Source organism: Prionailurus viverrinus, chromosome F2, assembly GCF_022837055.1.
Source record: "Prionailurus viverrinus isolate Anna chromosome F2, UM_Priviv_1.0, whole genome shotgun sequence".
In the NCBI taxonomy this organism is placed as follows: domain Eukaryota; kingdom Metazoa; phylum Chordata; class Mammalia; order Carnivora; family Felidae; genus Prionailurus; species Prionailurus viverrinus.
Genome location: NC_062578.1, coordinates 33,510,535 through 33,529,465, shown reverse-complemented (window position 1 = coordinate 33,529,465; position 18,931 = coordinate 33,510,535).

The following is an 18,931-nucleotide window of genomic DNA, read 5'->3' as shown; positions in this document are numbered from 1 at the left end:
TCTGGGGCCCAGAATTTAAAGAATCCTTCTTATTAAAATGTAATAGGTTCAAATAATACTTTAGCTCTGCTCACATAAGCATTATATAAACAGAAATACTTTCTTTGCAAAAGTAATGTGTGTATATTACTGTATATTTGCCAGATACCGAGAACGCCTGAAGCAGTTACACTTGTCCTATGATCCTCTTATTTTACATGAGTGACATTGATGGGATTTCAATTCTAAAGTTATCAAAGGTCATCATGAAAGCCAAAGAAAGAGGGGTATGAGTTTAATTTGAGAAATATATTTGCATGAGGTATGAGAGGCATAAAAATGTTTGCAGAAAGATATCTGCAAAATATATCTACTCAGGACCCACAGTGTTTGAAAATATTTCCCAAGAAGAAATTGAGCAATTAAAAAAAAAAACAAATTTGACAAAAAGGATCTGAAAAATATTTAACTTGATGACCCATATATTTTTTAAGAAGGTTAAAATGTATTCTTGAATTTAAATATAAATCTGTAAGTCTTGTTTTGAAGAGGGCAAAGAGATGACACAAGATATATGATGGTCATCAAACTTCATCCCTAAGCTGAATGCCAACTGGGGAGCATGTTTCCCCTTACTGCTTCTGCCAGAATTTCACTTATTTGGCAGAACTCACGAGGTGCATTATGGGGGCTTTCCACATTTCTCTGAAGTAGCCGATAAAAGCAGCTGTTGAGAGAAGGTATGTGGACAAGGCATTGGATGATCTAAGAAGGCAACTCATATGTTTCTTTGACTCACTCTCCCACTGTGTGCCCTCTTCCCTTGCCAATGTAGGTAAATGATTTGAACATCCTGCAAGTATTTTCTGATTTTTCCATGAGGTTTGGCAGCTGACCTTCTTCCAGTAATCCAGAATGACAGTGCCACCTGATGGGCCCAGCTCAAGAGTAGAAAGGTGCTTCTATACCCTACTGTTTCCTGTCTTGTCCAGCCCCACAGTCCCACCCTTGCTTTCAGAAACACCATGCTGAATATTTACGGTGTCCTTTTGCTAATTCGTGAGTCCAAGATATTTTCTAAATGATTCATTTTTGTAAGTTTTAGATAGCTCAAAGAACGTTAAATTCATCAAAGACAGAATTAGGGAAAAGAAAAGAAAGGGAGATAAATATCTTCTTTATATTTATTTTTTACATGACTCAAAAGAGGACATTTCTATTTCTTATAACTCTGGTTACTATCAGTGGTTCTGCGTGGATTCCTGTGAGTATGTAAGTTAAGCAATGAAACCTCTTTCTACTTCCCCTGAAAATGTAAATAGATATAATCAAAATTTTGCATGGAATTTTAGAGTACTTAGAAACTGAACCCTTTGTTCCCTTCCCCATCACAAAGTCAATCCTGGACTGCAAATAGGATTCTGGCTCTAAACTACAAAAAAAGTTGAACTACAATGGGACTGACTCCAGGTTTCTCGATCTTGCTTCCTAATTTAACATTTATTTTTGCTTTTCTACATCTTTCTTTAGAGCAGGTTTCTAGATGGAATCATGTATATTTCTCATATAGTTCATAAATTATCTTCTTGTTGTTTTCTCCTTTACAAATATTATTTTGAGTTGGTATAGGGCTCCATTGCAGAAGAGATATAAAACAATAAAAAAGAAAGAGAATTCAAACTTTAGGGAATTGTTTCATTTATTAGTGGGTAAGCTAAAAAAAAAAAGTTGCAAGTGAGAGTGAAAAGAGCATAGAAAAAAATTCAATTGAGGAGGATCTCATTAGATCAATAATAACTCAAAATCACTCTGAAAGTCATCAACATACTTTGTATCTAAGACCACAAACGCATAGGGAATTACTTATTTTATGAGCATAATCTTGATGATTATCCATAAATAGCAAATGCTTAATTACTGTTCTCTGTAAGACACTGTTCTAGGATTTCCTTATTACTCTCACTAGATTTGGCTATTTTCAATCTCATCAGGGAAACAGAGACAGACAGACAGACAGACATAGATATAAATGAATAAATGATTGTATTTATTGCAGGACTGGTCTACTTTGACAAATTAGAAACATAGATATGAATATTTAACCTATTAAGAACACAGTTTATTATATGTTCCTAGAATGATATGGACACATTTATAAAGCTAAGGGAAAAATGTGTAAAATAAGAAAGATTTTAAAAGAAACATAACATGCTTAAAACAAGTTAGGAGAAAAGGCCTTAGGCATTCTGGCTTACAAATCTAGATTTCAATAGAGAAGTAGCTCATGGGAGTAACTTTGAGTCTTAAGATATGTGTATACTCTCACACAGATGAAACTGGTGGTTGCCAGCAAGGAGAGGGATGGGGGGATGGGCAAAATAGATGAAGGGGATTAAGAGGTAAAAACTTCCAGTTATAAAATAAATAAGTCACGAGGATGTAATATACAGCATAGAGACCATCATCGATAATACTGTAATAATGTTGTCTATGACAGATAATAACTAGACCTATCAAGGTGATTATTTTGTAATGTACAAACATATCAAATCACTACATTGTACACCTGAAACTGATACAACATTGTATATCAACTATAATTCAATTAAAAAGTAAAGCAAAGCACAAAAAAGAATAAAGCCCTAAAATAAGAAAAAAAAAAAGATACGTGCATACTCTCATCTTGTATCTTTACAAGTATCTTTAGTATCTTTATACGAAAAGTGCCCTGGTGGACAAAGAGGTCATGTTTGAAGGTGTTAGAATGCTCAGAGCATAAGTGCACTTACTAGAGGTTTCTCACAATGGCATCTGGGATGCTAATCCCTTTGCTATGAGAAGGTAGAAATAGCAATTATGTCAGAGAGGCATAGTGTTTAAGTGGCCTTATTTTTTCCCCTCAAAGACTAGAGAATATACTTTTCCCAAATAATCAATAAATATTTTAATACCCTTTAGAGGCAGACACATGTTAAGCTATTTGAATATGTTATTTTCCATCACGTTAACTGATGACTAAATTGTCTGCAAACACAAACACGCACAACAGAACCACACCATGCAGAAATAATGTTTAGCTACTTAGGAAAAAAAAAAAGACCCTCTCTCATCCATACACCAAAATAAATCCAAGGTGGTAAATTTTTCAAGGAAATCAATATACAAGAAAAATAGGTAAATATTTAAATATCTGGTTGAAGAACTTTCAAAACACCAAAGGTACAAACCAGGAAATAACAGAATAATTGATTGAGCTAGGAAAAACTTAAATATCTAGGTCAATCAACAATAAAAAAAATTAATGAAAGTAAAAAATTGCAACTGGAGACATTTTTTTTGATGTAAATGACATCAACAGGAACAATGGCCTTGCTATAGAGAAAGCTTTCATAAGTTTTTAAAATAAAAATTGACTTCCCAAGAGAAAATAGTAAGAAGATACAAATAAGCAATCAGTAAAGAAGTAAATATATGAAAACTGCTCAATCTTAATCTTTTTTAAGATTATTTATTTATTTTGAGAGGTGGGGAGGGCAGAGAGAGAAAGGGAGAGATAGAATCCCAAGCAGTCCCCATGCTGTCAGCACAGAGCCTGACATGGGGCTCAACTCAGGGACCATGAGATCATAACCTGAGATGAAATCAAGAGATGGACACTTACCTGATTGAGCCACCCAGGCACCCCAAATTAGCAATTTTTTTTAATTTATTTATTTAAATTCAAGTTAATTAACATACAGTGTAGTATTGGTTTCAGAAGTAGAACCCAGTGATTCATTAGTTACCTATAACACCCAATGCTCATCCCAACAAGTGCCCTTCTTAATGCCCAACACTCATTTAGCCCATCCCCTGACCCACCTCCCCTCCAGCGACCCTCAGTTTGTGCTCTGTATTTAAGAGAACCAACATTTATGGTTTGCCTCCCTCTCAGTTTTACCTTATTTTTCTTTCCCTTCCCCTATGTTCATCTGTTCTGTTTCTTAGATTCCACATATGAGTGAAGTCATATATTTGCCTTTCTCTGACTAATTTCACTTAGCATAATACACTCTAGTTCCATCCATGTTGTTGCAAATGGCAACATTTCATTCTTTTTGATTGCCAAGTAATATTCCATTGGATGTATATACCACATCTTCTTTATCCATTCATCAGTCAATGGACATTTGGACTCCTTCCATGATTCAGCTATTGTTGATAGCATCTACTGATGCAAGGAAATAAGAACTGTCATACATTGCTGGGAAGAACATAAAGTAGTATAGTCTGTTCATGAGTAATGCAAAAGTTGTGCTCCAGAACAAATCTTATTATCAGAAATCATGTAATGAAATGCTAGGTTCGATGTAGGAAAGGAGAGTTAAATGGTAGAATTCCCACAGCTAGTTACAAGCCTTGCCTAGCAAAGAGTTCTCCCACAGAACATTATGGGAGCATCTCCCTGGGTCTTCTTTTCTGTCTTATTTCATAATTCTTGTACACTTCAATAATCTCTTCCCTTAGACTATAAACATTGCAAAAAGAACAGGTGAGAGAAAAGAAGCAGAAAGACTGTGATCATTCTTATCACTCATCTTTGTATCTCTTGAAAAACTCAAAAAGATAGAACATATGATGAGTGTTTAACGTATTTGACTCTAACACAGATGTAATTATTCTGGCTATAAAAAAGAATAATGGGGCACCTGCGTGGCTTCAGTTAAGCGTCCATCTTGGTTTCAGTTCAGGCCATGATCTCACAGATCATGAGTTTGAGCCCCACCTCCGGCTCTGCACTAACAGTGAGGAGCCTTTTTACAATTCTCTCTCTCCTCTCTCTCTGCCCCTTCCCTGCTCTCACCCACACAAGCTCTATCTCTTTCTCTCTCTCTCTTTCTCAAAGTAAATAAACTTTTTAAAAATTTTTAAATAAAAAAATTTAAATAAAAATTTAAAATAAATAAATAATAATACATTGCCTATGAAAATTAGGCACAACCAGTCTAATAGCAGTTTCTGATTTCTATGCAGGAAAAAAAAATCACAAACAATAAATTATTAACCTAGAAATTTGAAAAATGAAATTCTAATTCTTTTCTTACTTATTATTTCAAACATTTACTAAGCATTTTACCATGAGGATAGCATTGCACTAATGTAATAAATATAAAGAAAATAAGACACTTGATCCTATTAATAAGTATCTTATGAACTCTGATTTTGTATTTCTTTATTTCTAGAACACTATGCTAATGCTGTCAGGAATACAAAAATAGATAAAAATAGACCAAATCACACAGGAGCTTACAATCTACTGGGGGAGACATCCATGTTAATAACTGCAAATCATTACAGAATTAAATATATACTGATATTCACACAGTCAAATGCTATAGGAAGGCAGAGGAAGAATGATTTAACTTCCTTAACTTCCTCTTGCTGTTTATCAGCAAGGTTTTTCTACCTGTATATGAGCTACAAATTTACCCATCTTTCAGGACACAACCAACCTGCTTCAACAAGTTGGAACACAATCGAAGGGTTTGGAATCTATCAGCCTTGTCTCCTGGTATGAAGCACATGCTAGGAGAATAGACCTAGCTCAGGGAAAGGCCATCTTGGCCTGTGAAGTAAAATGTGTAAGAGGCAAGGCAGCAGACAGAGAGTAGTAGACCTGTACTGAGCAATCAGACACAAGATAATGTTGTGTCGTAAAGAAATCCAGGACCAGTTAGAAAATCCAGGAGGTGGTCACAGAGTCAAAGGTGAAGTCGAGGAGCCAGGCTTCACTTCCTGGGTAAAATAAAATAAAAAAATGGCTAAATGCAACTTGCTGTCTATGTCTTAGGAAACTCAGGTTATCGATGCCTAGACTTAGACACAGAGTGTAGGCAGAAGCAGCAGTTACTGGAACTGAAGCACACAGTCAGGAGCAGTAGCAGCATTGACTGGTGTGGAGTCCCAGGTTAGGGCTGGACTTCTCATATCCCTCTATTTAAGGTCAGGATAAATTTCAGAGACAAGCAGGATTGAATTTGCATCAGATAGGCCGGTCGACCCAACTATTGGTGGAAAGGCAGATAGAAGAAGCATGAACAAAAAGGGACTTTTAAAGACAGATACAAAAACAGCATGATCCCCATTGTCTGCGACTGTCACATTTCCAAACTTTCAAGCTGCATTTGTTACAAATCTGTCCCCAATCAGTTTTGAAAGGTTACATGAAGTCAAATAAAGCACAACAAAATAACAACAAAAAGTCATTTTAGGTTAAATTTGATTTAGAAATAAATGAGTCACCACTTTAAAGAACAAAGGGAACATTCTGTGAAGTTACAGTCCGTGCAGAAAACTCAAGGATTCCAAATGTTTCCCACTGGGCAAAGTAGACTCAGAATCCTAGCAAAGGTAACTGAAGGGCAGTGTGGTTATGTACAGAAAACTTGTGAATGAGCAGTATACATTATAACCCACCCATGTATGACCTGATGGACCTGTGAGATGAACTTCTTTGACTCAAGGAGATGTTCCTATTGGAAATGAACACAGTTGTGTAACAGTATCAGACCAACTTCACTGAGAACTTATTGGTGTGTCTCCCTTTGGTATCAATCTTCCTTTTGTAAGAATGTACCCACTTTACAATTCAAAGGATTAGAACACTATATTCAGATTAATTCACAGTTAAACAAAGGCATGTGTGATAATGTAGTTGAAATGCCAGAGGCACTGGCAACAGGAGCACAATTCACTTCAAACAAACATTTATTAAACCACTAAAATGTTCTAGGCCCTCCTATATCTCCAGTCTCTCTTCATATTCTCAATTCCTCTCAACTTCTCTCATCATTTGCATTTCCACTACCCCAACTTTGTTAGTGTCAGCATTGTTTCTCCCTGGAATAATTGCTACCCTAATTGCTGAGTGCTTGCCCTTCTCCGAGTATGATCCACATCAAAGCCCATTCTAAACAAATTCCTCCCTTGTAAAAAATCCTTTAATGTTCCTCCTTGTTTCAGGATAAACATCAAATGGCTCTTAAGACCTGTGTGATGTGTCCCTACTTATCTCTCCTGCTTCACCCTCCACCTCTCCCCTCAAGCTTCCTGTGCTCTGGCCATGCAGACATGTCTGCAGTTTACTGAGCAGGCTACACTACTAAGTACCTCAGTGCCTTTGCATATGCTCTCAGCAACATGCCCCATAGTAGTGCTCTGTCTCCAAGATTCAACCAAATATCTGCTTCATATAAAAAATTCCTTGGTCCTGTAGCTAGTAGTTACACAGTACCACCCTAAGACCCAAGCAAGAAGGACCCTGCACTTCTGAGGGCCTCATACATTATAAACAAACAAAAATAAATTTATGAAGGAACATATGAACACCTCTCTCTCTCAGGATCTGGTATTCAGCACTGGCACAGCAAGACTCATAACCCTAATCATCAATTCCTCCACTAACATGATTCAGGCTCCAAAGAAATACATCTCTGTATCTCTAGCCGCGTCCTTGAAACAAAAGGCAAATGGAGCTAGACGACATAAAGGTTTGTGGGGTCATGCCCGTGCTGATGTTGGAGACAGACACTGCTGCAGAGTGTGGGGGGAATTTGAGCAGAAATAGCATTTAGGCAAGAGAAGGGCCATGATAATAAAGCTTTCCAATAGCGTTTGTGCAATAGATCCTTGCAAAACAAAATGCTATTCCCAGTAGAGCCAAGTACCCATTTTCTTGTTTATCTATGTGTTCAGATTTACGGTTCCAGAGCTACTCACAAATTAGCAAGGATTTACAATAGTTGCACATGGCAACTGAGGAACATTTTGCAACCTTTAACAATTCACATTACTCTTAATTTGTATATAAATAGATGTAACATGTGTGACTCATCGATCCAAACAGCAACTACATGGACATTAGAATCCATTTGTTTGTATAAAAATATTTAATACACTTTAGGATGGACCGAAAGGGTATTATGCTAAGTGAAATAAGTCAGACAGAGACAGGAAAGTACCATATGATTTCACTTATATGTGGAATCTAAAAAAACAGAACAAATGAATAAATGAACAAAAAGCTCAATCAGACCTATAAATACAGAGAACAAACTGATGGTTGCTAGAGGAAAGGGAGATGGGGGGATGGGCAAAATGGATGAAGTACAGTGGGAAATACAGGCTTCTAGTAGCAGAATGAATAAGTCATGGAAATAAAAAGTACAGCACAGGGAATATAGTCAATTGCATTATAATAGCAATTATAGATGGTAGCTACACTGCCCGTGAGCATAGCGAAACATACAAAGTTGTTGAATCACTATATTGTACACCTGAAACTAATGTAACATTGTGTGTTGAGTATAATGTAACATTGTGTGTCAGGTATACTCAAATACATAAATATATTTGATACGGTTTAATGAAATATTCAAAAAATTGATTTATTAATTCAGTTTCAGTTAATTTTTTTAAAATTTTAGTGTTTTGGGGCACCTGGGTGGCTCAGTTGGTTAAGCATCAGACTCTTTTTTATTTTATTTTATTTTTTTAATGTTTACTTATTTTTGCAAGAGAGAGCTGAACATGAGTGGGGGAGGGGCAGAGAGAGAGGGAAACAGAATCCAAGCAGGCTCCAGGCTCCCAGCTGTCAACACAGAGCCCAGTGTGGGGCTGGAACTCACAAACTGTGAGATCATGACTTGTGCCAAAGTTGGACCCTCAACCAACTGAGCCACCCAGGCGCCCCAGTTAAGTGTCAGACTCTTGATCTCAGCTCAGGTCTTGATCTCAGGGTCGTGAGTTTGGGGCCTGTGTGGGGCTTCGCACTGAGTGAGGAGCCTACTTAAAAAAATTAATTAATTAAATAAATAAAATTGTTAATGTTTTATTTTACATTTTATTTTAAGAGATAACTGGGTATTTTATATAAAGAGAATTAAAAAATTTTTAACATTTATTTATTTTTTGAGAGATAGAGAGAGCATGAGGGAGGGAGGGGCAGAGAGAGAGCAAGACACAGAATCTGAAGCAGGCTCCAGGCGCCGAGCCATCAGCACAGAGCCTGACGTGGGGCTTGAACTCATGAACCGTGAGAGTATGACCTGAGCCAAAGTCAGATGCTTCACCTACTGAGCCACCCAGGCACCTCATATATAAAGAGAATTTTTTGAAAAAATATGAAAATAATTTAACTTTGGTAAATTTATGATTTGATGAAAATATGTTAAAATTTTATACACTTTGAATAGGTATATATTTAGACACTTAGGTTATTACTATTAACAGTATACAAATTATGTGAAAATCTTGATTATAAAATCATCATTAGTTATTTTGGTAAGAGTAAGTTCAGAAAAATATATTTGTGGGTAAATGAATTTTATTTATGAATTATGTTTATTGCTATTTAATCACTCACCCAAACATTGCCAGCCCTTCAACAGAATACACGGACATGCCCACTAATATTTAAATTCAGTTGTCTTTGCTCTTGTGCTATGGTAACTTTTAGTAATAAAAAATTCCCAGACTTACTCAGACTTTCAATTTTGTCATTATAAAAAACAGCTTTGTGAAATTTAGTCTATAGTATTTAAATATTTGAACATATGGAATGCGGGTTTTCATTTATGCCTCTTCCTAAGCCCTTCAAATGTTAATAATAGACCAGTGACTCCCACAGCCACTGAGCTTATGTCTTCTATGGATGTACAGCATTGTATCATAATTATCTGTTTCCAATTTTTTTTTTTTTTACCACTAAACTATGATCTTCTCAAGGGCACAGATTTCTTCATCTTTGTAACTCATGTGCCTAGGACAATTCCTAACATATATAGTAGTAGTTAAGTAAATTGGTTACATTCGTACATAAATAAAATAGGGCTACATTATTTAAGAGCATTAAGTTTTTAGCCTAACCACCCAGGTTGCTATCCTGGCTCTGATACTCTCTTTACCTGGAATAGTTACCTTAACCTTTCAGCCCCTTGGTTTCCTCATCTACAAAATAGAAGCAAAAAGAGTGCCCACCTTGGGGTACCTGGGTGGCTCAGTCAGTTGAGGGTCCTACTCTTGATTTTGGCTCAGGTCATGATCTCACAGTTCTTGAGATAGAGCCCCATGTTGAACTCTGTGCTGACGATGTCGAGCCTGCTTGGGATTCTCTCCCTTTTTCTGCCCATCCCCTGCTCATGCGTGCTCTGTCTCAAAGTAAATAAACACAAGAAAGAAAAAAAAAAAAAAAAAAAGAGTGCCCACCTCATTCAGTTGCTATTAGGATTGAAGTATTAAATGAGAAAATAAATGAGGTCATCTTTGCAAAGTCTTAGAACTGTGGCTGCATATTAAGTAGTATTTACTAAATAAATCCCTCAATGACATCAGATTAGATTTCTCTAGCTTTCACCAGACACCTTCATCTTTCATCACAACAGCCCTGTGAGCTACATGCAGTTATCCTCACTTTACATACGAGAATGTTGAGGTTTCCAGGACGTTAGAAGCTTGTCCAAAACCACACAGATGGAGACTAGCAAAGTCAGGGTTAGAATTCTAAAGTTTGGAGGCAAAGCCTGAACCCTGAACTTTCTTTTCAGATACAACCATTTTATAAAAATATGTATGTGAATGGGTGCCTGGGTGGCTCAGTCGGGTGAGCGTGCAACTTCGGCTCAGGTCATGATCTCACAGTTCCTGAGTTCAAGCCCCACACCAGACTCTGTGCTGACACCTGGAGCCTGTTTCGGATTCTGTCTCCCTCTCTCTCTGCTCCTCCCCAGCTTATGCTCTGTATCTTTCCGTCTCTCTCTCTCTCTCTCTCTCTCTCTCAAAAGTAAATAAAAAATTAAAAAACATTTTTTAAAAATATGTGTGTGAGGGGCGCCTGGGTGGCGCAGTCGGTTAAGCGTCCGACTTCAGCCAGGTCACGATCTCGCGGTCCGGGAGTTCGAGCCCCGCGTCGGGCTCTGGGCCGATGGCTCAGAGCCTGGAGCCTGTTTCCGATTCTGTGTCTCCCTCTCTCTCTGCCCCTCCCCCGTTCATGCTCTGTCTCTCTCTGTCCCAAAAAATAAATAAACGTTGAAAAAAAAATTAAAAAAAAAGAAATGGATACATTCTCTTTAAAAAAAAAATAAAATAAAATAAAAAAATAAAAATATGTGTGTGAAGAAAAAAGTGTGTGTATATAATTGCAGAATTATTTCTTAATGCTCTATTTTATTTAGCTTTGAATAATTTTTAAATTAGTTTTTATTTATTTTATTAACTTTATTTTTATTAATTTTATTCAGTGTTATTTAATTTTTCTTAAATTGTCATACTGTTCTGAAAAGATTTCAAAGGAAAAAGTGTTATGAATCTCAACAAAAGACAGCAGATGTTTAGCAGACAATAAATCAAAAGGGGTAAAATATTTCATTGCTAAATATAAATAAAAACAATGAGCTCAAACATAAGTCACTAGCCCTTAAAAATACAACATGTTCCTAAATGACCTCAGATATTGAAGTATTTTATGACCACTCTGGTATTTATTCTATGGTACAGGAAGTACATGAGAGTCTTTCCTGGTGAAAAAAAGAAATTACTTCTGTCAGGTTGTCTGTGGAGCTGAAATAATGGCTTTAATGCTCCTTCCAAGAACAAAATTAGAATTATTGTAGCACCATAGACATGCATTAGTAAGTGACTTCATTGGATTGGAGGGGCTACCACTGTGTTTTATACTATTGAGTTTATAAACTTTTCATGAGACATCTCTCTCCTCAAGGATTATATATCTCATAGGAAAAAAAAAAAATAGACAGGCACTGGTTTTATAAAATGTACCTGCTAACACGGCCAGAAATGGAAGAGATTTAAGTTTATTAACCTGGGGATTTTGCACAATGCTGTTTTCACCCTTGCAGGTTGAACTAGATAGTACAGTCAGAAAAACATACTAAGAAACAGAAAAATGGCAGTGGAGGAATCATATGTCAAAGATGACGAGCCACTTGTCATATTGAAACATGAAGAGTGCACATAAGTAGATTTGGTCAAGATGGTGATATCATAGAAGAAATGCCATTGATTTGCCCTAAAATCCATACAGTGTTAATTTACCAACAGAACAATTGAGGAGGTATGCTAGAATTGAGAGAAGGATAGATAAAAGGGTCAGAGAGGCCCTGAGATCACAGTTCTGAAATGTAATGTATTCTTCCTGCCTCGGGCAGTTGCTTTTATATTCTCTGAGCACACTTTGTGCTGTTCATATACTCACTGTTATACACTTTAAGAATGCATTTGCTGCATATATTCAGTGTAGGTCCTAGACCACAGAGGCACAAGTGACAACACGAATTTCTAAGGGGAGTTATTAAAAGAACAGAAAGAGAGAAAGCAATAGAGTTCCCATATTGCCCTTCTTCCTAGCGCTCATCACACTTATAACTACTGATTAATGTTTGATTCCCATGAGGTCAAGGACCTTGTTTATCATTTCACTGCTGTATTCCAACGGCTTGACATGCAGTAGGTACTTGATGAATATTTGTTCATTGATAACAGACGATTCATTTGTCAATATGGCAAGAGTGCCTTATTGTTTCTATTTTGAGTGAAATTTTGTTGTTCTTGAGGGAAGAAAAAAAGCAGATTTATGGAAACATACAGAAAATGTGTGCCAAAATTCTAATATCATGGTAGCAAGTCTTACATGGATCGTACACTGGTTTTCTTTATTAACTTCCAAGTTTTTCATATTCCCAAACTTTATATATGGAACAAGTCCACTTAAAGTAACACGACCAGCAAGAAGAGGATGGATTGGGGCACCTGGGTGGCTCATTCGGTTAAGTGGCTGACTCTTGGTTTAGGCTCAAGGTCATTATCTCACAGTTCATGAGTTCAAGCCCCGAGTCAGGTTCTGCCCTGTCGATGTGAAGCCTGCTTGGGATTCTCGCTCTTCCTCCCTCTCTGCCCTCCCCCACTTTCTCTCTCTCTTTCTCTCTCTCTCTCAATAAATAAACTTAAAAAAAAAGAATAAGATGGACTGGAATTAGACAATATGTGGAAGAGGAAAAACCAGCTAGCTGACAGTTTAAAGCAGCCCTCTGGACCTCATTTTCCCATGTGCTAATTGGTAATTATTTTTTTGATACTAATCTGAGACAACAGTGATATAAAAGAATATTCTAAGGCATCAGATAGTAAAGGACCAGATGGCAGAGGGGCACATAGGTGGCTCAGTTGGTTAAGCTTCTGACTCTTGATTTCAGCTGAGGTCATGACCTCTCAGTTCCTGGGTTCAAGCCCAGTGTGGCGCTCTGTGCTGACAGTGTGGAGCCTCCTTGGGATTCTCTCTCTCCCTCTCTCTCTTTCCCTCTCCCCCTGTCTCAAAATAAATAAATATTTCTTACAACAAGAAAAGAGAAAAGAAGAGAAGAACGAGGTGCAGAGTCCATATTCAATAACAACTTCACAATTCTGTTCACGAAGGGGCATGATTCTCCTGAATATTCTCAGCATCGTACTTCCCTGTCTCCACACATTCAGAAGAGTAGCATGGCATTCTGGGTCTCCTTAAAAAGAAAAAAGAGAGTTCTAAATTCTTCTTAGAGAAGACCAGCAAGATACGATTCTACAAGGTGCAAATGCTGATGGGGAGAGTAGAAGTGAAGATGGTTCAGCAATGACAAATATTGTGAGATTTATAGGAAAAAAAAAAAGTTGCCTCCAGTTTAGATAATAAACAAGAGCAGAAAAAACATAAAGGGCCCATTTAAAAGCAGTCCCCAAAGCACTTTACCTGAAAAAAGCTCTTCAATCATTTTCCAGTTTAGTGGGATGAAGATATTCTTTCCTTGCACACTTTCAACTTGATAAAGAACCTCACTTCTGTGTGTAGTTTCAATTTTTTTTAATGCTTATTTATTTTTGAGAGACAGAGAGAGACAGAGCTTGGGTGGGGGAGGGGCAGAGAGCAAGGGAGACACAGAATCTGAAGCAGGCTGCAGGCTCTGAGCTGTCAGCACAGAGCCTGACTCGGGGCTGGAACTCACAGACCGCAAGATCATCACCTGAGCTGACGTCAGGTGCTTCACTGAGTGAGCCATTCAGGCGCCCCTGTAGTTTCAATTTTTAAACACCTTTCCTAATCTGTGACCTGATGTTTTTAGATCTGTTATAATTCCCTTCAGGACCTTGTTAGTGGAAGCCTCTGGGAAAACAGACTTAGAGACCAAACACCTGCTCAACCCAATATTTTTCAAGAGACATTTCAGAAGTAACTTCAAAAATCAATTTCAAAAACTTAACATTTCACTCTATGGTGTAACATTTTGAAAATTAAGTTTTAACATTTTATTTAGATCTTAAAAATGAACATATAGATGAACTAAGAGATATTGAGCTCAGGCCTTACAGCTCTTCATTATTGACAGCATAAATGGTATAATTAGATCATCTGGTCCTGCCAGTCTCCGTGACGCCTATAGACTCTGCAAGCCAAGTATGTGAAGTGTCAGTGTGGAAAGAGGCGATTTGGACATTTTATGAACAAAGCAACTGAAAGATTATACTCTGCTGAAATTAACTCTGAGTGAATGCCTTTGTGGTGCATTAATGTCACCACAGCATTGTTTGCTCACTTCCTGAACAAATAAGCCATCCATATGAAAAGATTTTGTCGGCAAGAGCTAAATTCTTATCTAGCAAAGTTTTTAAAAGCTGATAGTAATCACACTGAGCTCTGAATTTGGGTGGGCAAGCCTTATTGAATGCTCTGGCGTGGAAACCCTGCCCTGATAATCCCTGAGCTAAAAAAAAGATGCAGAACACAAAAGGCATCCCGACAGCGGGAACTGGCAACACTCTCCTTTTCTGTGACCAAACCAGGAAGATTCGTCATTGCTGAACCATCTCCACTTTTACTCTCCCCATCAGCATTTGCTGCCTTGTAGAATCGCATCTTGCTGGTCTTCTCTAAGAATTTAGAACTCTCTCTTTTTTTTTTTTTAAGGAGACCCAGAATGCCATGCTACTCTTCTGAATATGTGGAGACGGGGAGGTATGATGCTGTGGATGGTGCAGGAGAATCATGCCCCTTTGTGAACAGAATTGTGAATTTGCCACCCTCTGGCATTTTCCAGAATGTGTGGGTGGGGGGTGTGGGGTTGTAACACAGGTTTATTGAATAAAACCTGAAAAATACAAACAATCCTAATGAATAAACAAAACTTATCTGTAATCTTACTACCCAAAGACCACTATTGTGGCATGAATCTTCCAGATAGATAAACCAAGGGGGGGGATCGATAGATGATACTACAAATTGAGACTTTATTCTTTTGTGATTTGCTTGTTTTGACTGTCAATAATTTATGAACATTCTTTCATGTCAATTAATACATTTCTACAATATTTAATAGCAAAATAGTAAGTGGGTGAGCCAAATTTATTTAATAGAGCCCTTACACTTAAATATTTGATTGTTGTCAATACATTTTTGACAGGCAAAACTTGTGGTGACCATTTGGCACAAAATGTACAGTGGGTATTTGTACACTGCTTTGATTTTTTTCTTGGTATAAATTTACAGTTATGGAAGGGCATGCATATCTTCAAGCTTCTGGTATAGAACTTCCTCTAAAGGCAGACCTGGTGTCACAGGCACGATGAAGAGTGCCCTTGCTCATCCATATGGGATCACCTTTACCATTGTTCGGGGATAATCAACCAAATGGCGGGTCTAATATTTTGATAAATATGGGACCTAATAGTTTAATAAAGAGAGTTTCCAGGGGCACCTGGATGGCTTAGTCAGTTAAGTGTCTGACTTCAGCTCAGGTCATGATCTCACAGTTCGTGGATTTAAGCCCTGTATCACGCTCTGTGCTGACAGCTCAGAGCCTGGAGCCTGCTTAGGATTCTGTGTCTCCCTCTCTCTCTCTCTCTGCCCTCCCCCATTCATGCACTCTCTCTCTCTCTCTCTCTTTCTCTCTCTCATAAATAAACATTAAAATTTTTTTTTAAAAAAAGAGTCTCCTTAGAAAAAAATAACACAAGGCTTTTGCTTTCTTTTGAGGGAAATTTTAGCTTTCCCAAATCCCACAGACTAACCCTACCAAACACAGCAGCCACTGGGCCAATGTACAGTGTACTTGTGTCTGATTACCTTTTGGCAGTTGAAGGAGGCTTGAGGAAATGGGTTCCCTGTCTTTAACAGGTTTCAAGAGCTACCTCCCTGTCCTAGGGGGAACCGGGGTAGCGTGATCATCCTTCCTCAAGTGGGATGTAAGGAACCCAGTCCACCCTCTCTCTTTCTACAGTGAAGCATCAAGTCCACAGACATGACAACTTTGAAACCTGGACCTTCCAGTTATGGCTTCTATTCACAGAGTGTACCTAGTTTGCTTGCCATTTCCTTTAGCACCTTTCCCTGAATTCACCCTTGTTATCTCTCTCCCACGTAATTTTTATAATCCTTTATAAACTCTATGTTTCCTCTGTGTACTCCTTTCTTGCGCTCTTTTATTTATTTTTTTTCAACGTTTATTTATTTTTGGGACAGAGAGAGACAGAGCATGAACGGGGGAGGGGCAGAGAGAGAGGGAGACACAGAATCGGAAACAGGCTCCAGGCTCTGAACCATCAGCCCAGAGCCCGACGCGGGGCTCGAACTCCCGGACCGCGAGATCGTGACCTGGCTGAAGTCGGACGCTTAACCGACTGCGCCACCCAGGCGCCCCTCTTGCGCTCTTTTACATTCCACACTTATTTCCCTATTGCACTAAATTCCTCCATCTATTGTTTATTCTCTGTCCAAGCCTCCTCTGAGATGACCTGGCTCCTTCTTTCTTTCTTTTCTTTTTTCTTTATGTTCATTTTTATTTATTTAATTGACAGAGAGAGAGCATAAGCAGGGGAGGGGCAGAGAGAGAGTGAGGGAGAGAGAATCTCAAGCAGGCTTCGCACTGTCAACACCAAGCCCAAAACGGGGCTCGAACTCACAAACTGTGAGATCATGACCTGTGCTGAAGTCAAGAGTCAGTCACTAAACCGACTAAGCCACCCAGGCACCCTTGACCTGGTTCTTTCTAAGAAAGGGCAAGAGCTAGAACACTCGTGTTCTAGCTTGGAGTAACTTGAAGAGCGGTAGTAAACACCTAAAAATGATTTAATACACACAAAACGGAGGGAAATTAAAACCAAGGGCTAGAAAGGATTCAACTTTTAATCCTTTTAAGTTTATTTATCTTTTTGTTTGTTTTGTGTTTTTGTTGCTGTTGTTTTTTTAAGTAGGCTCCACACTCAGGATCCTGAGATCAAGACCCAAGCTGAGATCAAGAGTCAGGCACTCAACTGACCGAGCTACTCAGGTGCCCCAAGTCTAAAAGTTTATTTATAGAAACCACAAAGAGATTACACATCACACCTTCCAGGATGATATTGGTGAGGAATGGAGAAATTGGTACTACTGAACGTTGCCAGTGGAATGTAAAATGCTGCAGCCACTATGGAAACCAGTTTGTCATCCCTCAAAAAGTTAAACCTAAAACTACCATAGATTCCAACAACTCCACCACTAGGTAATATACCCAGAAAACTGAAAGAAGAGACTCAGCAGATAACTGCATGCCAATGTTTATTGCAACATTAGTCACAACAACCAAAAGGGATAACCCAAGTATCCGTCAACAAATAGGTAGGTAAGCAAAATGTGGTATATACATGTAGTGAAATACTGTTTAGCCATACCAGGGAATGAAGTTCTGATGCAGGCTGCAACGTGGATAAACCTTGAGAACATTATGCCTAGTACACAAATCAGACACAAAAGGAAACATACTGTATGACTTCACTATAGGAAATATCTAAAATAGACAAAACAGAAAGTAGATTAGAGGTTACCAGCCACTGAGAGGAGGGAGGAATGGGGAGTTATTGCTTAATGGTTGCAGAGTTTCTATTTGGGGTGATGAAAATGTTTTGGAAATAGACAGTGGTGATGGTTGCATAACATTGTAAATGTAATTAATGCCACTGAATCGTACATTTAAAGATGGTTTGAAATTTTATCACAATTTTTGCATATGCATTTTATCACAAGTTTTTAAAAAGCAATAATGTAATATGCCCAAAGCCATTGCATTGTACACTTTAAATGGGTGAATTGTATGGTATGTGAATTATGTCTCAATAAAACTGTTCTTTTAACTTCTTTTATAAAAATTCTCCCTCTCTGCATCTGAATTACTTTAGTTTAAGAAGTCACAAGTAGGCACCTGGGTGGCTCAGTCGGTTGAGTGATGGACTTCAGCTCAGGTCATGATCTCAAGGTTTGTGAGTTCGAGCCCTGCGTCGGGCTCTGTGCTGAGCCTGGCGCCTGCTTCAGATTCTGTGTCTCCCTCTCTCTCTGCCCCTCCCCCACTCATGCTCTGTCTCTCTCTGTCTCAGAAATAAACATTTAAAAAAATTAAAAAAAAATCCTTTGAAGAAGAAGTCACAAGTAAATTTGAAACATATTAGATATTTTTTGGAATTACGTTTCAGGGGTTTCTTTTCCTTTGTCCAAGGTGCAGTTCCTGGTAGTATAGAAAAATGCCTTACCTGCACTGTGCTATATATATGTTGACTATATTTATTTACAAGAGTACACATTCCTGTATGTAGCTGCTAAACTTACGTGATTTGAATAAAACAATAGCTGATTCCAATGGTCTCCATCAGAGCTGGGCTTTCTGCTGTGAAAAGGGTAAAAGCCACTATCAATGAAGCCAAGTGGAAATCAGCTATGTAGCAGCCAAGATAATAGCGGATCTTTCCTTTTTAAAATATATTCAGAAACAATTTGGGGAAAATAATATATATCCAGTGTTGCTCTATTAGCAGAAAACAAAACCCAAGTTTTGGAGAAAATCTTTATTGCGTTTCAATACTCAAGGATATAGCATAAGACCAGGAAAGAGCATGACTCCGTCTT